Source organism: Myxine glutinosa, chromosome 4 (genome assembly GCF_964187855.1).
Source record: "Myxine glutinosa chromosome 4, kmMyxGlut1.1, whole genome shotgun sequence".
Taxonomy (NCBI): Eukaryota; Metazoa; Chordata; class Myxini; order Myxiniformes; family Myxinidae; genus Myxine; species Myxine glutinosa.
This window is the reverse complement of record NC_136264.1, coordinates 123,909,346-123,934,877: the sequence shown is the minus strand read 5'-3', so window position 1 is coordinate 123,934,877 and position 25,532 is coordinate 123,909,346.

Below are 25,532 nucleotides of genomic sequence, written 5' to 3'. Positions count from 1 at the left end.
ATTCACAGAACAAGGACGAGAGGCAGGCTTATCAATTCATGCCTATCTAAATCCCAACAGGCGCCTTACACACACACGGGGGGGGGGGGGGGGGGGGATGAATCGCACATGTTAACCCGGGCACCTCCCGGGCCGTTCAGGATGCGCAGCTTGAAGAAGGTCCGCAGGACGAACCGTCGCATCAAAGTCAGCAGGAACGACGATCCAGGATTCAGCACCGGAAAGATAAACTAGCACATCGGACAGCCAGCTTGAATGACGACAACGAGAGAGGGCAGCGAGAGAGAGACCCGAAGTGCAATGGGCACTGGTTTATATTGGGGCAAAATGCTTTCTAGAATTTTCCATGGCCTCCCATTGGCCGAAGCAACACTGGTAGTTTGCTGGCGAGTTGTCCACGACATGAATGGTTGTTTCCGTGTCCATGATCTCTCATTGGTTGTGGTTGTTTGCGTGTCCACGATCTCTCATTGATCGTTTGCTGGTGAAGTTTGCTGTTGAAGTGTCCACGACCTGATTGGTTGCATACGTGTCCATGACCTCTCATTGGTTACATGCTGATCACGTGGACTGTATTTTTAGCCATGCCTACCTGCACATAAACCAACATCTTCCTTCAACTGCACGAAAGTTTGAAATCCTGCCTAAACTCAATGCATATCTGCTTTAATTACTACACAATGGGAAGGGAGCTAATCTTTACATTTAAGAAGAAATAACTGACGACTGCAGGCTACATGTTGTTGTGTAATTAACCTGGGGGGGGGGGGGGGGGGTTTGCAAAACCACAACAATATACAGTCACGTGAAAAAGTAAGTACACCCCATGTAAAGTTTTGACTTTTTCAACATATTTCAACATAGCTATTTGATCTTCATTTCGACAATATTGACAGATAAAGGTGATATAATATAACAAATATCATGAAACATTTATCATTTTTTAGTCCCTGGTGTTGGGCTAGCGGCTAGGGTGCCAGCTTAGGATCCTAGGATCCTGGGTTCGAATCCCAGTCGATCGCTGAATTAACGCCAGGGGGGTTCAACTCAGCCTGTTCATCCTTCCGAGGTCGGCTAATTGAGTACCAGTTCACTGGTAATTCCCTGCTTGTCGTAAAAGGCGACAAACAGGGTTGGCGGCAGGAAGGGCATCCGGCCGTAAAACATTGCTTCAAAAAGGGGACCAACAAAAAAAAACAACAACAACCACAGTTGGCCAAAAAAGGCCAACCCCCGCTTTGCGGGGAAAAATGGCCTCTAAAGGTGTTTTTTATTTTTATTTTTAGTCCATTGTATAATTTAAATAAACATAAATGCAAATTTCGCATGTGGAAAAAGTAAGTACACCCCAACTTCCTTCTGCCTTCAACATATCTCCCACAACTCCCATCGGCCCTCCCGCTTTTCTACTCTTCATTGCTTTTATCGCTTCCTCAACTTCCTTCTCAGTTATCTTCTCTGCCGGTCCTAAAACTGGGTTACTCTCGATGTTGCCATCCGATTCATTCTCTGTATTCAACAGCATTTCCATATATCTTTTCCATCTTCCTTTAATTCCATCTGGGTCCACAACGATTTGTCCCACTTCATCCTTCAAGCAACTCACCCTATCACATCACACCTCTCTTTCGCTATCTGCTTTGCAATCCTGAATACTGCTCTCTGACCCTCTTCCGAATCCAAGCGTTCTCCGAACATTTTCCGACATGCCTCCTGCGCCTTTGCTACCTCTTTCTTTGCAGCCTTCTTGGCTGCCTTATAACTTTCGTGCTCTGCTGTTTCTGCTCCCGTACCCTTCGCCTTCTGCCACTCCTTGAACTTCTTCCTCTTCTCGTCAATCCTCTTTCCAACTTCATCATCCCACCACCATGTTTCCGAGTGCCTCGGTGGTCCTTTTGTCCATCCACATACCTCACCAACGGCTCCCAACAGACTAGCTTTCATTGACATCCAACCACTTTCAAGTTCAACCACATCATCCTCTACCCTACTCAGCCTCTCTTTTAATGCCTCCCTTACTGTCACCTCTTTCAACCTCCACACCTTCATTCTCGGTTGGTACTTCACCCGCCGAGCTCTCCTCGCACCTTTCACCCTTATGTCGCAGACAACCAAGTGGTGCTGTGAAACAGCCTCCTCCCCCGGGATCAACTTTGTGTCCCGGAGGTGCCCCCTATCTCGCCTACGCACCATCAGGTAGTCAACGGTTGTCGTCGACCCACCTGACGTGTATGTAGCAAGCTTATTATCCTCTTTCTGGAACTGAGTATTACAAATCAACAAATCAGCTCCATCAGCAAACTTCAAAATCCTTTCACCTTCTCCATTTCTCACACCATATCCGTAACCCCCATGAACTCCCTCAAAACCATCCATACTCCTTCCCACATGTCCATTTAGGTCTCCTCCTACCACAACAACTTCATCATCTTTCACGTTTTCCATCAGCTTCTCTATCGCACAACAGAACTTGTCCTTCTCTTCATCGCTCCGACCAACCTGCGGAGCATATCCCGAGATGACGTTCACCAAGAGCTTTCCAATCATCATTTTCAACATCATCAACCTATCACTAACTCCAGTCACACTCACCACACTGTCTACAAACTCCTGAGAAAACAGGACACCAACACCATTCACGCTCTCCAGGCACCCTTGCCACACAAACTTGTATTTCTGTCCCTGCCTACTCTTCACCATTCTCACACCACTTCCCTTCTATCTCGTCTCCTGCACACAACATATGTCCACTCTTCTTCTGACCAATACTTCCACCACTTCTCCTGATCTCCCTGTCATTGTCCCTACATTCCATGTCCCAAACCTCAGAAACCGATCTCCACTTCGGCCTGTACCCTGCCCATATGTAGTTGTAGTTGTCATGGTTCTCTTTTTGAGGCAATGTTTTTATGGCCGGATGCCCTTCCTGACGCCAACCTTCTTAGTCATCTCTTACGACATGCAGGGATACGGTGTACCTATTCCAATCCAGCGTACACTCTGGGAAACGTTTAAAACATGGGAATTCTGGGGGGGGGGGGGGGGCATCACGGCTGCGGGGGCCCCGTCAGCACCACGCCACGGCGATCCGGTCAGCACCACACCACGTCGGCCCGGTCAGCACCACACCACGTCGGCCCGGTCAGCACCACACCACGTCGGCCCAGTCAGCACCACACCACGTCGGCCCGGTCAGCACCACACCATATCGGCCCGATCAGCACCACACCACGTCGGCCCAGTCAGCACCACACCACGTTAGCCCGCTCAGCACCACACCACGGCGGCCCAGTCAGCACCACACCATGGTGGCCCGGTCAGCACCACACCACGGCGGCCCGGTCAGCACCACACCACGTCGGCCCGGTCAGCACCACACCACGTCAGCCTGGTCAGGACCCACACCACGGCAGTCTGGTCAGCACCACACCACGTCGGCCCGGTCAGTACCACACCACGTCGGCCCGGTCAGCACCACACCACGTCAGCCCGGTCAGGACCACACCACGGCAGTCCGGTCAGCACCACACCACGTCAGCCTGGTCAGCACCACACCACGTTTGCCCGGTCAGCACCACGGCGGCCCGGTCAGCACCACACCCTTGTATTGGAAAGGACTTCGATGCTGTGCAGAGATCGAAGCAAGCTGTATAGCTTAAGTAGAATAAGATCTATCTGTATAGAATATTAAGATCTGTGTAGAATAAGATCCTATATTTGTCTCCATTCGAGGGGTGGAGCTATGCTAATTAGGTAGGGCTTAAAGATCATTCCCAATGTGTGATTGCCCTCCTGTGATTTGCCCTTGTGTTTTATTTCATCAAAAAGGGCCGCCATTACAACAATAATTACAAATTGTAATTTGAACGCTTCGTGAGTGGTTAAGGAGATGGGATGAGCTAATGAGGCTCGGGTGATTGGTTTGGCGGTGACGTCAGTGAGGGACAAAGGAGGATGCATCCCACCCCCCCCCCCCCCACTCCCCCCTGTCCCCACCCTCCTCTCGGCCTCTCCTGGCCCTGGCTGCGTGATGAATGGTAGCGTTGTTGGCTCTCTTGGTTCTGGCTGCGTGATGAATGGTCGCATTGTTGGCTTTCTTGGTCCTGGCTGCGTGGCGAGCAGTCGCATTCCTGGCTCATGTGCGATTGTGGAGAGGAGGAGGAAGAAGCGGCCTCGCTCTCTCTTGTGCCGACTTTGGAATCGAATGGGGGGACGTTTGGCTGCCTGATGCACGGCTCGGTGGGCAGGCACGCTTGACCGGTGCCATTGTTCAGGCATTTCGATGCGCGGTCCTCTCAGCGACCGATCCCAACGAAGTACTCGTCGAGACCAGAGCTGAGTGCCAAATCAAAGGGGGATTTTATTTTTATTTTATTTCTCTCTGTGTCGTGTAATTATGCGTGAGTGGAGACGTCTCAAATTAGGATTTAGTTGTTACTTCAACATTCATTTTTACCTCATTGCCTTATTTCATTAAATTCATTATTTGTTTCATTTTACTTTTGTGTCGTGTCCGTTTAATTGTTTGGGGGTTCGAGTAATAAACCCCGTGGGCGGCCGTCCGATCAGATAAGGCTTTGGGTCTCTCCCGCATGTGCGAAAAGATAATCCCGCCAAGTTTTGAAATACGCCTCGGCGTTAAAGCAACGTTCGGCTATCTGTCCAAGGCTGGTCTTCATCGGCCACAGACTTGACAATATATATATATATATATATATATACACATATATATATATATATATATATATATATATATATATATATATATATATATATATATATATATATATATATATATATTCAATGCAATAGGAAGTTCTTTAAAAAAAATTAAATTCGGCATTCATGTGCAAGCATCCTAGAAAAACGCTGTTGCTTTAATTGAGTATCAATTGGTGGTGAGAGGATGGAGGTCAGCAGGAAAATAACGCTTTTACAAATTATCCTTTTCGACAAAAAAGGTGACCATGCATGTTTATAAACTACGAGAAACACCTGCTCCCTCAGGGAATGGGCAGGAAGAGGCATGTACTGTGTATGTGCATACCATGTAAATGTGTGTTAATATTCCTCTTTAACGGCCGCAATTATCCCCATGTTCTTGTGAGATTGGTGGGGGAAACATTGCCCAAGCCTTTCACGAATCAGCTGGCCAGGCCTGACTTTTGACTAAGATTAGGGCAGGAGTTTTGTAAAGGTGCCAGCGATAGCTCACCTACTGGTTTTTTTTTGTTTTGTTTTTTTTGTATACTGAATCGAGGCTCATGAAAGAGCTAACATTTACTTCACAAACAAATCAACCAGACAAACAAAATATATAAAAAGAGGGAGCGGAAAACAAGATGGGGAGAGAAGGGGAAGCACACAAACACAACATTTGAGAGCAGGGAGATGTGTGGAAGGGAGAGGGCTTGGGGGGAGGAGGCGTGGGAAAAGGGGGGGGGGGAGGGAGAAGTATAAAACACAAGGACGCCAAGGACTTCCAGGACAGAAGTTGGTATTTCAAAAAAGTGGAATTGGGGTGAAATTAGCGGGGGTAGAAAAGATCAAGGTTTTGGATGGGGGAAGATAAGAGATGGTGGTGAACAGCTGTTTTAAAGACCTGGAGTGGGATTGAAGAGAGTGAGGGAGTTTGTTCCAGAGGCGGGAGAAAAGAGGAATGAAGGAGTGAAGGAGTGTTGGATCTTTATAACGGCCACCAACTAATGCCAGCAGGTGGGATGATTATTTGAACGTCCATCTGAGGGACGGCACACAGATTGATGAATCACCGTCACTGTGAATCACCGGGATGACATTTTATAGCTGGGTTGAGAATCGAACACAACCTAGAGGCGAGTGAGCGTTCCTCAGGACCATCCTGCCAGCCCTCATATTAATTTTATTATCAATCCATTATCACAAGATGGAAATTGACCGAATAATTTGTGGTAATAATAATTTTGACGAAAAACCTAACTTGGATGACAGTGGCTGGAGTCAGGGTTGGAGGAGGATGTATAAACAACCTAAGGTATGCTGATGATATTACTCTGTTGGCAGAAAGTCAAGTGAACTTGATGAAAGCGCTGCAGACATAAAATACCGAAACCTTGTCAACTGAGAAGATTGGTGTGTTCAGATTGGAAGATGGTCATGTGGTAATGGTGGAAAGTTTCATCTTCCTGGGTTTTAAAATTGTAGTGAGTGGAGAATGTAGAGGAGGAATCAATAGACGGTTAGCATCAGCAATGTCAGGATTGATAAAGATCTGGAAAGACAAAGATGTGGCAAAACAAAGCAAGAGGAGGCTGCTGAATAATGCTCTGGTATTTCCAGTTACAACAGTAGACTAGACGGATTTATGAAAAAAGGCCATGTATAAGCTTCTAGATGCATTTTGGGGTAAAAGTTGTAAAGTTAAAGTAAAAGAGCTGCATGTATATACATGACATATAAATGCTTGTTCAAAGAAATAGTCCAAAAATGGCAATTTGGCGGCCATTTTGTTTATGCTAATTAGAAGGTCAAAAACTCAAAATTCGGCTTGGGAACCGGGCTAATCGAATTCAGCAAACCCTAATTATGTCGAAAAGTGAGGTTCCCAACTTTCACCCAAAAATGCACCTAACATTAACATTTCTCAGAAATCCGTCTAGTCTACAGGGGAGTAGTCCAGCTGGGGCGTACTGGAGCGGCGCTGCGACACGTCATTCCATCGAAGGCAGAGCTTAGCTGTGCAACAGTTTAAAAAGTAACTAATAGTAAACAACCACATTCAGATCGGTTGAGTTATTGTGCTTTCACTGCTAAATAATGGGATAAAACCTTGGATATGTCGATAAGTTGGACACCTTGTCTCGAGAGCGATACTATAACAACACAGGTTGGAGAGGTAACACAGACCTGGATGAATGGCTGAATACAACAAGGTCCAGAAACGAGACAAACTTCCCAACCATTTTATATCCAGATTTCATGAATTATCTTTTGCTCACAAAAAGTATTTACATCCTGGAAGACGTGACGGCATGGAAAAGTTCGGATGATTACAACTAGTTGAGGTCTTGGTGGATCGGTGATGTGGCTGTTCTAGTGAAGAATGGCTATCACGTGGTACAAAGAAAGGTAGGCCTGTAATACATCAATGACACGGACTCGTGTTGGCAGAACAGATAAGCATTATGTTATATACTGTATATATGAACATCATGCTTTTGTGCTCTGCCATCTCCTTCAATACTCTCGGATGCTTATCTGGCCCCAAAGCTTTATCTTATTTTGTCAATTCCAAGAAATAAACAAACTCAACAAATAATGCTCGCAGACCAGCTACGCAGCTTAACGTCCAACCGTAGGCCCAGACTAGAAAGTTTAGAAGCGAGTGTGCATATCTCTAGGCCATCTTGCCAGCCCTTACCACATGCAACAAAGAAAAAAAAAATTAAACTTCTCTTTATTTCTTCAAAAACATCGTTTTGTCGAAAACGGTGACATTTTATTAAAAGGGGATTCTGGTGTGTGTGTGTGTGTGTGTGTGTGTGTGTGTGTGTGTGTGTGTGTGTGTGTGTGTGTGTGTGTGTGTGTGTGTGTGTGTGTGTGTGTTTGTGAATTAATATCCGGCGAAGCCGGTGTTGTGAATGAACGCGTACATATTATGTTGAAAAGCCAGATTTTGCTGGATCCTTTGAGAATTCCAAGCTTTGACGCACCAAATCACTCAGTGGAGGCCGCCATCTTGCGGATGCGGAAGTATGCATAAAAAATTGGGAAAAGTTCAAAAGGAGTTTGCTTCACCCATCTTTTTTTGATTCACAATCTTATGCACCTCTAATTTGTAATTAAGATACTTTAAGACCTACCTCGTTCCCCGGGCCCACACGGGCCCTGGTTATCTTCAACGAAAATCGTCACCAAATACCGGAACCAATGAGACTCGAGCATTTGAAAAAATATTTCAAAAAAGCTTATTGCCGCATTTCAGAGGCTGAAAACGGCGTCAAATATTCTAAAATTGACGAAGAATTCTTTTTTAGAAATCTCGCGGCCGTAGGGGATAGTTTTTCACTGCCGGAAATATCCGAAGTTGAGACGGAATTCACCAAATTAATCTAGAAGGAAATTTTATAAATTTTGATCTCATCCAGAATGCAAATGGTGTCATTTTGAACGAGGTACGGTACCTACTACACCTACCTACTACCAACTACCTAACCTACTGATGCCATAGTGATGGGTAAAATAGTGGCAAGAGGCTTTGGCTTCGCCGGCTCATTGCGGCTTTGCAGTGGGGTACTAGTAGCCGGCGAAGCCGGTGTTGTCAATAAACGAGTACGTATTATGTTGAAAACCTGATTATGCCTTGGCTCGAGAATCCGAAGCGCAGTGGACGCAGCCATCTTGCGGATGCAGAAGTATAACAATTGCGAAAAGGTCCAATCGAGGCTTTGGCTTCGCCGGCTCATTGCGGCTTTGCAGTGGGGTCATATTATTTTATTTATCATGATAAAATGTGCATATTTCATTTATCATTCATTTTGGGGACTCAAATGGTTAGTGCAATGTTCAAATCTAGTGTGACGCGTTAGATAAGATCTGGCGATGACGTCAGGGCTGACATTTTTGCAGGGCTCCAGTACCTCAAAATTTGGCACTACACCACTGAATGTATGGATGTCAGTCATGGACAGTGAAAAATGCAGAAAGGAAGAAGATTGACAATTTTGAAATGTGGCGTTGGAGACGAATTTTGAAATTCCATGGACTGCAAGGAGAACGAACAAATCAGTGCTTGAATAAATTAGACCACCATGTACATTAGAAGCACTGATGTTAAAACGGAAACTGTCTGGCTTTGGACAAATCATGTATGCAGAAAAATAAAAAGTCTGGAAAAGTCGACCAGGCTGTTTAGGGAAGAAGAGGAAGAGGCATACCTTGCCATGTGGATGTGGTGGATGGATGGGATAAAGGGCGACCAAGCCGTCTCAGCATGCTTTGGGAAGCAGATCAGCATAGGGATGTTTGGAGAAATCTGATCATGAATATCACCAGAAGATGACCACTGGTAATAATAATGATGGTTATAATATTTTTTACTTCCATTAAGTGTGCAGACCAGCTACTCTCAGCCTATACACCGCCAAAATATAAGTACAGTAACCTCCAATTTTCTCCAAATTTTCCTCAGACGAATGGGAAACAATTCTAATAACTGTTAGGAATGGGGTTTTGCGTCGTCGAATAAAGGTCACAATTGCAGCATAAGGGTGGCGTTGGCAATACCACATGCCTTGTCTTCCAGTCTCCATCTATTTTCTCCCTCCACCCTGCTGTTGACATTTCCCCCTTCTCCTTCTGCCGTTTCTTTTGTTATGTTGCGTCTTTATTTCCGTTCTGTGTTCTAGCTCTTCCACAAGCCTTGACTATGTGCATGTACATGAAAAACAACTAATCTGCATTTTCCTTTGGCTGGCAGGATAGCCGAGAGATATGCATATTTGCCTTTTAGCTTTCTAGTCTGCATTTGAATCCCGGCCCAGCTATAAGCTGCCATCCTGGTGCTTCACAGGCAAGGCAATTCATCAATGTGTGTGTGCCGTCCCTCGGATGGACATTAAACTAGGCTTCCACTATGCCAGCATTCGTTGTGGAAGTTAAAGATGTTGTCCTTCGTGAAGAGTAGGTGAGCTATCACCTGCACCTTGGCCAAATTCCTGCTCTAAGCCTACAGGAGGCACTCCATCGGTCGCACGGCTGCACTCCCAGAATTGATGCAACCAGTATCCACAGGCTGCACACTCAGTGGAGTATCCTGTGTCGGACTGGCAACCCATCCAGAATTCAAAGACTTGCTAAGAAACCGCTTCAGCAGCACCAGCACTCTGTATAAATTATGGTTCATGATCGATTGAATGATGGATGCATTATTTCTGAAGAATGCTGATCCATATATAGTTATTGGTGATCACATTAGAAGATTTAATATGGGTCAGGCAGCAATTTAGAGAATTGTTGCAAATACTCGCAGCACCCTCAAATGGCTTTTTTTAACATCATCATCACAAATTCATATGCAGCTTGTGGCTGCTGGTTCCATCATTGCTGGAAATGCAGCTGCGCCGCTGATGCCCCTTGCTTTCAGTAAGCTGTCACTCATTTTGCTTACTTCTGAAGAATGACAGACTGAGTCAACCCGCCTGGTGGTACTTAATGGCACAAGGGCTCGAACACAAGACCATAAGATCTGAAGCCAGCTAGCTCAACTGTTCGGCCAACAATTGGCTTTATAATTTCAAATGTCGATATAGTACCTCGTATATTGCCCGTGCATGTAAAATACCCCAAAACATGTCTGGTGTTTATCGTCACATTGTCAAGCAGGGAGCATGTGTCCCTTATCCCTACTATTGAACTTTATCAACCAACTTTGCAACAAAAGTGCCAAAAAATTTTTTTGCAAGTTACAAAAGTGGCTAATTGTTGAACATCTGCAGTGGAGCTGATTGGTTGATATTGTCCTGTCCAGAGATAATACACTACTCACAATAAGTTAGGGATATTGGCAGGTTCTTCGGTGTGGTTGATTTTGTGTATTAATTATGTTGAAAAAAGCTGTTGGTCCTAATTCTATGGTTATTAATGAGTGTGAAAAACACAGCATTCTTGATTTCAATACCCTAACCCTAACCCCTATAAAAAAAATAAACTCACTCCCACAATATCCCTAACTTATTGTGAGTAGTGTAAATACCGGCATCCATCTTAGAAGTGGCCACCATCTCACATTGTATATGATGGTGTCTCTACTCCATAAGTATCACTTTCTCTGAAGATCATGTTGAGAGTGAATTTTGGTAATTCTGTGTATATTACCTGCAAGGAAGTTTCCAGACTCTGCACAGGCTTGTGAAACTATTGGTGGTTTCAAAAGGAGGTGGGGTGCCCCCTAGGGTTTTTTTTAGACAACCTGAAAAAACTCCCATGTGAATGCAATTTATAGATAATTACATACAGATTGTGATTACCTTTTCCTATAATTAGGTTTCCTCTACATTTAATGTAGAGGAATACCTATTAAAACTCCTCGAATTTTTCTTTTTCCCTACTTTTTATTCCGCCACTTTTTTCATGTCCGAAAACTTTAAAATCAATGTTTTCTGCAACCGTTGCTCCGATTGACACGAAATTTTCACCAAGTGAGTGGCCAGACATGTAGAATTTATACTGCTAAATATAACATCATACATCACATGGTATGGCCGCCATCTTGGAAAAAAACCTTCAAATTTGCCCCTCCATATCTCCGAAACGGCTCAATGGAAAAAATGGAATCATGGCTCATTCCAAAGAACTCTGCAATGGGACCAAAAATATGTTTATTTAGAATATTAAAAGTGTGAACGTTATGAGGTTAGAATTCGACAAATACAACCCTTGATGCCACAAATATGATATTTTTTGTGTATGACCTAAGTGAAAAAACATTCAGGATCCCCAAAAAATTGACATCATGGTTCGACCGCCATATTGTTTTTCGTAAAACCACTAAAATGCCTTTTTCTCCGCAACGGCTGAACAGATCGAGCCCAAACTATGCATGCATAATCGCATACCCATTATGAACAAAAAGTTCAGTGATAATGACGTCATACATTACATGGTTTCGGAGTTATGATGATTTTAAGCATGAACTAAAACCTATCTCCTCCCTCAATTTTGAACATATAGAGTGGCAACTGTATACAAATGTTCCCCATGTGGGGAAGTTAAAACGTTACTTGGGAAGTTGCGATAAGTCACATGGTTTGGCCGCAATAAATATTTGAATGAAAATCTTTAAAAGCTTCTATCTCTTGAACCGCTGCATTGAATGACTTGAAACTTTATCGTTAAATATCCGTCCTCAAGGGGAATAAGTATTTAAAATTTCAACATGATTGGTTGTACGGCCTGGAAACCAGAAGTGGTTATTGTTGGAAGAAGAAGAAACAACACTTTTTCTTCTCAGGCCATCTAACGAATTGTGCCACTGCCATTTTACAGATTTATTTAATTTAAAAATCATTTTCTCTGCAGTTGTTGGACGGATTTATAGGAAATTTTCATGATCGAAGCGCATTCGCCTGTAGAATATTTTAATGGTAATGTTGACATAATAAGTCATGTGGTACGGGCGCCATCTTGGAAAAAGCGAAACACTTTGCACCTCTATATCTCAAAAAGTGCTGGACAGAAAAAATTGAAACATGTCTCATTAAAATGAACTCTCTATGGAAAATAACGCTTGTGAATGATGATGTCATATGTGCCTCCATTATGACATCATAATTTGACAAGTAAAAAAATTGAATGATCTGATCAGGATGAAATTTCTTGAGCATCATCTCAGTATAAATTGATGCAGAAAAAATAAATAATGACGTCATAGGTCACGTGGGTCGGCCGCCATAATGTTTTAAGTGATAAGCCTTTAAAACCACTAAAAACCCTTTTTCTCCGAAACAGCTGAACAGATCGAGGCCAAACTTTACATGAATGACCGCATTCATATGACAAACAAAAAGTTTTGGGGGCTGTGACGTCATTGGTTACATGGTTTGGGAGCTATAATTTTTTGAAGCATACACCTTTAAAACTCTACCTCCCCCCTCATTTTTGATCATAGAGTGGAAACCTCACTCACTTGATCCCCATGTCTTATTGATAAAATGGCCTTTTGGAATCAGCGATAGGTCACATGGTTTGGCACTGATAAATAATTAAACGGGAATCTTAAAAACCTTGTACCTACTGAGCCACTTCATTGATCAAAGTGATATAGAAGGGGTAAAGTGTAATAAGTTTGTAAAATTTCAACATGATTGGTTGCACAGTTGGTAAGGTAGAAGTTGTTATTGTGTGAAGAAGAAGAAACTCTACATTTTATCTTCTCCAGCCATATGACTTTTTGGTGTAGCTATAATTATGATTAAAGTGGGGTTGTATCAAAGAGGGGTGGCATAAAAAGCGGGGTTGTATCAAAGCATGTCCAATGAAAGCATGTCCAATGAAAGCGGGGTTGTATGAAAGTGGGAAGGCGGAGGAAACCGGTCATCACTGCCAGCAGTTATAAAGTGGCAGTTCTGGTGTTAATTATTATTTAAATATCTGTACGACACATGTGGAAGACCTTCACAGGATTGTATTACAACGCTTGCAGGGCTTGTAAGGAGCTCAGATAGCAAATATGACAAATAAAATCATTAGAATTACATCTTTTAAAAAACAGGCTATATATAGAACAGCATAAAGGTCAGTAAATCACATAAAGATGTGTTATAAGCTATGTATACTATATTCACAGGCATGTGTGAAAAGCTGGGCCGCCGAAATTATATATTTCCAATATGACAAATGTGACTGATAGTGTGAATAAGTATTGTAATATTTTGTTATGTGCTGAAAGAGAAATGAGCCATTATTCCATATTGCGTTATCGTATGACACACTAACTGTTGGCACAAGAGTGTAAGAAATTTGGTGGAATGAGCAATTGACTCCCCAAATTAATGGATGTTGTCAGGTAGAAACCATTTCTCTGCATACACTGCCCAAGACAATCTAAAGGTAATCAGAGTATTACATATTCTTAATATACTGTCAAGCACCCTTCCAAACCACCTACACCCCCTCAATCCCCCACCCCGAATCAAACATATTATGTGCATTGCTCAAAGTACATTTACCAAACAAGCCTGAGTTGCAACCAAGCCATTGAAGTGAAAAAAAAATGGCTGCCTTTGACAGAGTGAGTACACTTGGAGGGAATTGTTTTGACATCAACAAGGAAGATGTGGATGTTGTTTTGGGAAATGAAAGGTGTTGGCGGATGGGGGGGGGGGGGGGGGAGGAGTGTACAGCCGGTGCGCACCAATCCCCCTCACCCTCCCACACTTTCGGCTTTTCGTTGATAAATTATTTGCTGTGATATTGGATACAGTCCAGTGCAGACACAAAGTGGTGCACACCATTCAACTTTCTCATCATGTGTGAGTCAATTATATGTTTCTTTACAGTACTCGTATAAACACCTGAAGAAATGTGTCGAGATAATATTTTAATCGCCCTTTAAATGTGAGTTTCCCAATTGACACATCAGAACACATGGTAATCAAGTTAATCTCGACCCCAAAATCGAAGCAGTTAATATTTACATCATTGTACATATATGTACCAAGTTTGAATTGGATCACTTCAGCTGTTCTCAAGTTATAGACCTATTACAGACTTTGACCTCTTGACCCCCAAATTCTAATCAGTTAATCTTTACATCATTATACGTACATACCTGTACCAAGTTTGAATTAGATAACTTCAGCCGTTCTCAAGTTATAGACCTATTACAGACTTTGACCGTTGACCTCTTCACCCCAAAATCTGATCAGTTAATCTTTACATCATTATACATACCTGTACCAAGTTTGAATTTGATCACTTCAGCCGCTCAAGTTATAGACCTATTACAGATTTTGACCTTTGACCTCTTCACTCTACATTCTAATCAGTTAATCTTTACATCATTATACACACATGTACCAAGTTTGAATTTGATCACTTCAGCCGCTCAAATTATAGACCTATTACAGATTTTGACTTTGACCTTTGACCCCAAAATCGAATTAGTTAATCTTTACATCATTATACATACCTGTACCAAGTTTGAATTTGATCACTTCAGCCGCTCAAGTTATAGACCTATTACAGATTTTGACTTTGACCTTTGACCTCCAAAATCTAATTAGTTAATCTTTACATCCTTATACATACCTGTACCAAGTTTGAATTTGATCACTTCAGCCGCTCAAGTTATAGACCTATTACAGATTTTTACTTTGACCTTTGACCCCAAAATCGAATTAGTTAATCTTTACATCATTATACATACCTCTACCAAGTTTGAATTTGATCATTTCAGCCACTCAAGTTATAGACCTATTACAGACTTTGACCTTTGACCTCTTCACTCTAAATTCTAATCAGTTAATCTTTTCATCATTATACACACATGTACCAAGTTTGAATTAGATCACTTCAGCCGTTCTCAAGTTATAGGGCTATTACAGACTTTGACCTTTGACCTCTTCACTCTAAATTCTAATCAGTTAATCTTTTCATCATTATACACACATGTACCAAGTTTGAATTAGATCACTTCAGCCGTTCTCAAGTTATAGGGCTATTACAGACTTTGACCTATGACCTCAAAATATAATCAGTTCATCTTTACCTCATTACATTTATTTACCTCATTTATTTACCTCATTTACCTCATTACATATAACTGCACCAAGTTTAACTAAGATCCCTTCAGCCGTTCTCAAGTTATCGCGGTAACGAAAACCAATCACAGACGGATGGATGGACAGACGGACAGCAGGACGGACAACCTGAAAACATAATGCCTCCATCGACTTCGTCGGTGGAGGCATAAAAATAGTGTTGTGTAATTTTTGAATGGTCCCATATTGGGGTTAAACAATCTGTGACCGTGTGTCAAATCAGCTAGTTCTGATATAACCGTGGTGGGGTTGACATGGAAAAGGTGTCAAGTTATTTTTTTAATAGTACATTAAATGTGTTTCCCAATCACGCTGGTCATCTTTTAAGAGTGCTTTAAATGCGTGTTTCCCAACCAGCCCATTGCCGCATTTCGTTGCAGGTGTGACCACAGTGCGGTTATTCTTGTTTTGACTACTAAGGATTCCAGCTGGCTATGTCTGCTCACCAGTTTGCCACTCTGGCCCATTAGTCATCGTGAATCTGCTGAGCTGTTGGGCCAGGGAAGAACGCAAGGAACTGCAGAAACTTCCAAGAACCCAGGAAATGCCATTTCCAACAATCAATTTTTCAAAATTTCTTGGGGGAGGACCTCCACATCCCCACTGACCCCCCTTTCTGCACCATCACTCCTTCCTCCCTCATCTTGAGATTTCTGGATTCACGCCTGAAAGGCCTTATGTTTACACAGACAGCTTACTATGAGAAACAAATGTCATGCAAAATCGATGAACACACACAATTGAAAAGTATGATTTGACGCCATCAAAGAGCAGCTGTATAACTTATAATCACCAAAATTGTGACACCCCTACAAAATGGAAGATACCGGTACAAAAAGAAAAGCACAAAACTAAAATGACACTCATAGAACGCATAGTCTGTCTGCCTCACACATTCATTCTGAACATAAATACCATCGTTTAATGAACACGATATTATGGCCCACTGCTATTATGACCCATATATATATGCCTGTATCATACATGCACCCTATTATGTCACAGTTTCTTGGCATGGGTTATGATGCCATAAATTAAATTCTTCACTCACATAGGGTCACAGATCTGCTATATGAAATTTTAGATTTTTGGGTAAGGATTTAAATTCAACCAATTATGGCTGGAACACCACTTCACCAATGACATCATCGGTATCACCCTATATACCCCATGGGGAGTGGATGACATATACCAAGTTTCAATTTATTTCATTGAGCGGTTACGGAGAAAATGATGTCCAAATGTTTTCCTTTAATCCAATATGGCTGCCATACCATGTGGCCTGCAACGTCAGAGTCAGCAAAAAAATATTATGCATGGGGACTCCCTCCTATTTTTAAAGTTTCACATTGATTGGACAAGCGGTTGCAGAGAAAACTATTTTAAAGCGAAAATATATAGATGTGGGCAAAGACACACACACACACACACACACACACACACACACACACACACACACACACACACACACACACACACAGACATACACACACACACGCACACACATATATATATATATATATATATATATATATATATATATATACGTATATACATACACACAGAGACACACACACACACACACACACACACACACACACACACACACACACACACACGAGTATTGCTACAGTCTCGCATCCCCCAGACTGCCAATTGAATGTTGTGTCAAAAGAGAAGAGAAAAATCTTAATGTTGGACGTCATCAGGGACTAACACAGGTCATGTGGGCTCAGATCACAAATGCCCTCAAAAACACGCATGTGCACATGCGTGTTTGCAAATGCAAAAACGTGCGTGTCATGCAAATGCATGCAAAAACACGCATGTGCACGACAACACTACAAAGCATGCACACACACATGCACACATACACACACACATACACTTTAAACTCTTTGCACCGAATGACAAAAAATTGTCAGAACAACTGAAATTAGTGAAACGGTTCTCCAACGACATCAAAATGGAATTTGGCCTAGATAAGTGTGCCAAGTTCACATTCATGCAAGGTAGACCAACAAAAACGGATAATATATAATCGACCAAGATACAACAATACAGGAGCTAGACAACGAAGCATCTTACAAATACCTTGGAGTATAAGAGGGCCACCAAATTTGTCATAAAAATGCGCAAAACAATTACCAAAGAATACCTGCATAGAACGAGGCTGATCCTGAAAACATGTCACCCCAAGAAACAAAATCAAAGCCATAAAGCAACTAGTAGTACAAGTGTTCCAGTACAGCTGTGGAATAGTAAACTGGCCACAAGCGGAAATAAAAAAAAACTCGATATCAAAACAAGGAAACTCCTCACTATCCACAAAATGGTCTACAAAAATCAGTACATTCCAAGAATTTACCTGCCGAGGAAAGAAGGAGGTGGCGGCCTGATGGAACTCAATCAAGTGCACTGAGCGACGACTGTAGGACTAGCAGAGTATGTGAAAAGCTCAACAGACTACCGAATACAATTTGTGTACAAGCATGAACACAACAAGCCAGAAGAGGTATCTCTCACTCACCTTGCAAAAAAAACCCAAAACAGGTGCAATTGGAAGATGCCACACACCAAACCGAAACAGAAACAAATACAGCCCCAACGATTGCAAAAAATACAAAAGAGAAATACAAGATGACATACCAGCAGATAGAAAGTGACAACTGGGAGAAAGACAAAAGAGCAAGGAAATATTAAAAAAAGAGTTGGACAGATTGGGTATAGCAAAGAAGGATCACTGGAATGGCAAAGAAGAGGTCAGCTCAACTGGGATGGAGAACAAATCATTATAAATACCCAAAACCAAGGACACAACACCAATGACTTTCAGAAGATAGTAGGACTGAGTCAATCAGACAGGTGTAGGCTCTGCAAGGTAGAAACAGAAAGCACGAGTCACCTCCTATCGGGATGTAAAAAACTCATGTCAGAACAGCTGTACATCCAAAGGCACAACAAGGTATGTAGAGTAAGTCACTGGCACATCTGCAGAAATTTCAATATCCCAGTTTCACAAAACTCATCGAAACTTGAACCAAAAGCAATCCTTGAAAACAAAGACATAATGCTGATGTTCCCATCCAGCGTGAACACAGAAAACTAAGCACTGCGACCGGACATAGGACACCAACGGCACACACACATTTTTACTGTGATTTACACATGCAATTCTGACAACTCAACAAAAAAGCCTCAGTCTCTGCCTTCCAACTCTATCCCATCTCTTCCCCTCGCCCAATCCCAAAGCCTCATCCTCTCCCTTCAAATCTGTTCCATATTACTCTCACTCTCCTCCCACCATAAAAGCAATCGGGCATTCCCACATCAAAACAGTGGAATATATAACGCTTTATTCTCCCCTGTCATGGCCCCGTTATGCTCCTTATCTATCATGATATCACCGACTTCACAGAAATCCATCACAATTTTAAGAGAAAACAAGTCAGGAGACGACGATGGTTCACGAGCGAGCGGTATTCAATGACAAAGGACGGACTATAACCGAAACAGGCCCGGACTGGGGGGATCGGGGGCCCACGTGGCAGGTGTCGGCCTCCGACATGCGATGTACATGCCTTTCTTACAAAGGGCCCCAATGCGCTGCGTGCACAGGCCTTTAAGAGCTAGCTGTACATAACTGTGTGTGGTGCTGGCCTGGAAATGTCAAAACGAAGGTTACTGACCTTTTTTTTCCTTTTTCTTTTTTGTATACAGAATCGAGGCTCGTGAAAGAGCTAACATTTATCCCAAAAAAAAAAATCAAACAGACAAACAAAATATATTAAAAGAGGGAGCGGTAGACAAGATGGGGAAAGAAGAGGAAGCACACAAACACAACATTTGAGAGCAGGGACATCGGGAGATGTGTGGGAGGGGGAGGGCTTGGGGGGAGGATGCGTGGGAAGGGGGAGGTGGGTGGGAGAAGTATAAAACACAAGGACACCAAGGACTTCCAGGAAAGAAGTTGGTATTTCAAAAAAGTGGATTTGGGGTGAAATTAGCGGGGGTAGAAAAGATCAAGGTTTTGGATGGGGGAAGATAAGAGATGGTGGTGAACAGCTGTTTTAAAGACCTGGAGGGAGGAGTGGGATTGAAGAGAGTGAGGGAGTTTGTTCCAGAGGCGGGAGAAAAGAGGAATGAAGGAATGAAGGTGAGCAGAGAGTCTTGATTTTCGCAGGTTAACCATAAGAGGGTTGCAGGCAGATCTTGTGCGACCTGTAGGAATATTTGGGGGACAGAGCCCAGAGAGAGCTGGGGGGGCAAGGCCGGAGAGGAGTGAAAATGACCTTGATAGAAAATAATGAAAAAAATAGAATTTGACCTTGAAATGAGATAGAAAATAATGTATAATCAATTATGAGGTTAATTAGCTACACAATATCGAAAATTCGGTTCGATTCCGACAACTTTGAAAATTTGACCTTTGTGACCTTCAAAGGTCAAAGGTCGAAGATTCTGAAATTTGTTGGAAAACTAGTATTTCATGATGTATGTGATAATATAAGATCATGTACGACATTTCACCCTATCAGGAAGCGAACAATGTAATAAAACCATCAAAAATCGACTTTTCTAAATTTCGTGACCTTGTGACCTTGACCTTGGGGCGAAAATGAAAAATCGAGCTCCGTGGGGCTAGACACATGACATTGGCCTAAGCAAATACCGAAACCCCTGTCAGATTCCGCCAACTCCCTCGGAGAAGATGTAGCTTGAACTCGATTACCCCCTAAAAAGACATCTTTTTCGGGCGTGGCTCCGCCCACAATGCGGAATACGCCCACTCTAGGCAGGACACAACTAGATCATGATATCAACCTCCCACCCAAGTTTCATCACGATCAGATGATATCATCGGGTAGTTATGCTGCGGACAGACAGACAGACACACACACACACACACCCATGACGAATATAGTGGTCACTCTGTTTGATAAATAGTGAACCAATAGTCGGAAACAATAGCAAACCTACATAATCTCCACAGTAAAAATGCTGCTTGAGAGTTGAGAGAAGGGGTTCTAAAGGGTAAAATATAGAAATTGTGGGCGGAGGCAGGAAAACTGTCCAACCAATAGGTGGAACTCACCTGCACGCACCGATGCACACACACGGCTCATTTTATAGATAGATACAACATTTTAAAGGTTATCTTTAAGCTTATCTTCTTACCACTATGCAGCATAAGGCCACAGGTATTGGATGCGATTCGTTTCATTTTCATTAAAGAGGTTAGAGACACTATTTCTCAAAATTGTAGATAAAATTGCAGCACATGTCATGTATTCAGCATCTGGAGTTGATCAATCAACAGACTCATTTTAACAGCAAGGTACATCGTGTTTAGTAGATAACGTGTATGAGGGCATGTTGAAAAGTATTGCCTCCTCTTCTTTTTCTCCAAAACAGGTATAGATATTCCAATGAAACAAAGACAGATATGAACATCAATATTTTTTCCACCATGGTACATTATTTAATTCTCAACATAACCACAACTGCATGCGGTCCACATATGTCTGTCAACTTTTGAGTAGTTTTGTGATACTGTTGCAATACAACTGCTAAGTTAACCAGCGCTTCACAGTGGTCTTGATATCATCGTCAGAAGAAAAATGTTCTCTCTCTACGAAGGTGTTTCTTAAGTTTAGGGAAGAGATGGAAATCTGACGAAGCCAAGGCGGGGTGACATGGCGGGTGCTGGAAAGCAGTGAAACCGAGACGACCAATTGCTTCAGTCATTCGTGCACTCATGTGAGACTCTCCATTGTCATATTGGAGGAAAACTATCTGAATCTCAGGACGAACCTCCAAATCCGTGCCTTCAGTATTTTTAATGTAATGTGTAGTTTAGTATTTCCTGTAGCGTTTCAATGTATTGAATTTTTTTTAGTGCTGGTGATATGTTTAGCGGTTCTCCATAGACCATTTCTTACATCTACTGTCACAATATTGAGCAGGTACTGGTCACCTTCACACTCATAGCACAACAACAGCTCTGCACACTTCCATCCACTTATCCTTCATTGCATCAGTCACCATTCAGGGAAGCTACTGTGTGTCACAGCAGCCTGCACTCGTCACAGCAGCCTGCACTCGTCACAGCAGCCTGCACTCGTCACAGCAGCCTGCACTTGTCACAGCAGCCTGCACTCGTCACAGCAGCCTGCACTCGTCACAGCAGCCTGCACTCGTCACAGCAGCCTGTACTCGTCACAGCAGCCTGCACTCGTCACAGCAGCCTGCACTCGTCACAGCAGCCTGCACTCGTCACAGCAGCCTGCACTCGTCACAGCAGCCTGCACTCGCTCAAGTGAAATGCCAAGCGGAGTAGTGAGAACCTTCTGTGATATGCGCCGGTTCCCTTTGATAAGCTGGTCAGCACATTGTTGGTGAGACGTCTCTGTTGCCAATATTGGTGTCCCAGAACGCTGTTTGTCTTGCGGGTGGGTTTATCCCGCGTTACAGTTTTTAGTACGCCTAGCCCATTGACAGACAGTACTCACGTCAATGCAACCATCACGATACAGAGCCTTCATTCGTCGATGAATGTCGATAGGAGGCACATTTTCTGCTGTTAGAAACTCAATATCTGCACGCTGCTTTAACCGCACGGACAACGTCGTGCTGCCCTCTGCCATCTTGAATGACGTAGCACTGAGACATCTAATGTCCAAACCACGAACTTTGCACCCAGTGGTGGGAAGAACGAATGTGCAGATTGTGCTTTGTTTCATTCGAATAGCTTCACCTGTTTTGGAGAAAAAGAATAGAAGGCATTACTCTTCAACACACCCTCGTACTTCTGGAGTCCAACAATGTAAGAAAAGGCACAAATAGTTCACTAACCAGTTACTTTCATCCAAAACAAGAAAGAGCAATCAGATTGCAGACCCTCACCAGAATTTGTTTTGTGCGGTTTGCATCGAAAAGATAACGTGTAATACTGGCTACCACAAGGTGGTGTTTGTCGCCTAAGTTAGCACATTATGTGTATCCTCTCCTTTGGCAAGGGTAACAAATGTCTTATTATGTATGATAACTATTTTGATAAGTCACTAAGTTATGTGGTCTGATATACTAATTTTGGTGATAAACATTAATGGTACATTTACACCACAAACCAAAAAATGTCATAAAAAGAATATTGAAACGTTCCAATGAAATTATGCATTTACACGGTACACGAGGAAGCAAATGCAGTCTTCTTAGCTTGTTCTTCTTATAAAGCCATGACCATGGGGCTGGAAAAATTTTAAAGGTGTAAATGTATTTTATTCTTATCATAATGAAGGCCGCATAATTAAATCAAAAGTGTAATTAATTATGCAGAATGTATACACACTAATGGATTGTAAGTTATAAGACAGGAGTATTTTATCAGCTTGAAAAGCAGCAGGTAGTGTGCAAAGAGCTCAAGTTCAAATGTAAAACATGAAGAAGGCAACAAAGAGAATTGGACATTTTTATAATCTGGAGAGCAAGAAGTCAGCAGCTGGTCAAATATGGTGAACAAAGAAAAAATAACTTTCCCGACATTTGTACTGCATATACATGAGATTTGGGCTCACAGAATAGCCAAGAGGTATGCACACTCACTCACCTTTGAGCCGTCTCGTCTGGGTTCGAATCTCGACTCAGCTATAAACTTTCAGCCTGGGGTTTCACAGGTAACGTGATCCAACAATGTGTGAGCTGTCCACAGGAAGGACGAAAAACCGGAGGACTCGTCTATCTGCATTAGTTATTGGTATATGTTCAAGAAATCACGTTGTCTTTGATGACGAGGAGGCGAGTTATCACAGGCACTCTGAACAAATACCAAGTTTGATGATGACTACACCTGATTGATGGTTAGGAAGACAATGCCAAACCACACAGCATAACCCTTGTCAAGAGACTGCTTTGGCAGCATTGAGGAATGTTGATAATGATAATGATGATATAATACATCAAGTTATTCAGTTATTGGTAAAGTTATGCAACATTTGGTAATTCAAACCACACAATGTACAGGTGATTATATAAATCCATATCTCTGCGATTTCTTCAGCCAGGTGATGTACTTAAGCAATACAAAAAAGATTGAGAAAGACTTACTAAATTTGTATAATTGTTTTTTTTACAACATTAACCCTTGACAAAAAGCAAAAAATAATTTTGGAGATCCAGATTTCTCAGTAGACTTGTTCTTAGAAATCCCGCATTAAAAACGTTGCAATGAAGAAATAATATTTTATTAATGATACTGTAGCGGCTACCGCTGGGTATACACAATCGCCTTGCACCTACCGAGGACGCGGAGCGATCACCATGCCGGGCTCGCCCAGGACGCCCGGGCACGCCCAGCCTCGCCTTTCCAGGGCTCGTCCAGGACGCCCGGGCATGCCCGCTCTCGACTTGCCAGGCCTCGTCCAGGACACCCGGGCATGCCCAGACTCGCCTTTCCAGGGTTCGCCCAGAACGCCCGGGCACGCCCAGCCTTGCCTTTCCAGGGCTCGTCCAGGACGCCCGGGCATGCTCGCTCTCGACTTGCCAGGCCTCGTCCAGGACGCCCGGGCATGTCCAGACTCGCCTTTCCAGGGTTCGCCCAGGATGCCCGGGCACGCCCGGTCTCGCCTTTCCCGGGCAAACGCTCCGGGATAATGTGTATATATATTGCTGCCCGATAAACGGGCTTTTCAGAGTACCCGAGTTGATTTGACACAATAAAGAAACTCGGACGAATTCCAGCTTTTTGTCGCGTCCATACTTCCGATTTACGTTGGAGCGCAGCTCCTACATTGGTGACCCGACATGGACACGGCAGTTGCCCTCAAACTGCCTACCTTCTGGGAGGCTCACGCGGCGGTTTGGTTCGCCCAGGCGGACTCCCTGTTCGCCCTGCGAGGCATCACGGCCGACGACACCAGCTTCCACCATGTGGTAGCAGCACTCGGCTCAGCCACCGCGGCCCGCGCCCTGAGCCTCCTCGAGCGCCCGCCAGCCGCTGACAAATACGACGCAATTAAAAAGCTCCTCCTCGACGCTTTCGCCCTCTCATCAGCGGAACGCGCACGGCGCCTGCTCGACCTGCCCGAGCTCGGCGACACGCGCCCGTCCGAGCGAATGGACTACATGCTTTCGCTGCTCGGCGAGCACTCTCCGGCTTTCCTGTTCCGGTAGATGTTCCTCCGTCAGCTGCCTAGCCAGGTACGCCTCGCCCTGACAAGCACGACGATCACGGATCCCCGCGCCCTCGCCAGGGAAGCCGACAAGATCTCCGCGGCAGGCCAACGCATTGGAGCAGCGACCTGGAGCCCACCACCGTCCGAAGCAACGCCCATGGCGCCCGAGCACCCGGCACGGTCGACGACCGAACTGCCGACGCAATTGGCGGCCGCTACGCCGCGCCGACCACCTCCAGCACGACGACCGGGGCCTCCACCTGACCAGGCATGGTGTTATTATCATGCCAGGTTCGGACAGAAGGCCCGGACATGCCAACCCCCGTGCACCTTCGGCAAGCCGGGAAACGGCCGGGCCGGCGTTCATTACCAGCCATGAGCGCCGGCCACACGGGCAACTTAATTTTCATCACGGACAAAGCGTCCGGACGGCGCTTCCTGTGTGACACCGGCACCCAACTGAGCGTCATACCCGCCTCCGATCAGGACAGGCAGTCCGCGGTTTGCGGCCCCTCCTTGGTTGCGGCCAACGGTTCGGCCATCCGCACCTTCGGCCCGCGCAACGTCACCCTCTGCTTCGGCGGCCAACGCTTTAATTGGACTTTTGTAACCGCAAGCGTGCCCATGGCTCTGCTAGGCGCCGACTTCCTCTGCGCACACGGACTGCTGGTTGACGTCCAACGGCGTCGCCTCATCAACGCCGAGACCTTCAGCTCCCTGGCATGCACATTGAGCAGCTCCGCTCCGACCGAGCTGGCATGCGCCCTCCCGGCGGCGAACGAGTTTGCTCGCCTGCTCACGGAGTTCCCGGCCCTCACGCGGCCGACGTTTTCGGCCGTCGCAGTACGACATGGGATCGAGCACCACATACGAACCACGGGCCCGCCGGTCTACGCCAGAGCCTGCCGCCTCGACCAAGCCAAGCTCTCTGTGGCCAAAGCCGAGTTCGACGCTTTGGAACACCTCGGCATCATGCGGCGCTCCGATAGTGTGTGGGCTTCGCCACTACACATCGTCCCAAAACCAGGGGGCGGCTGGCGCCCATGTGGCGACTACCGCC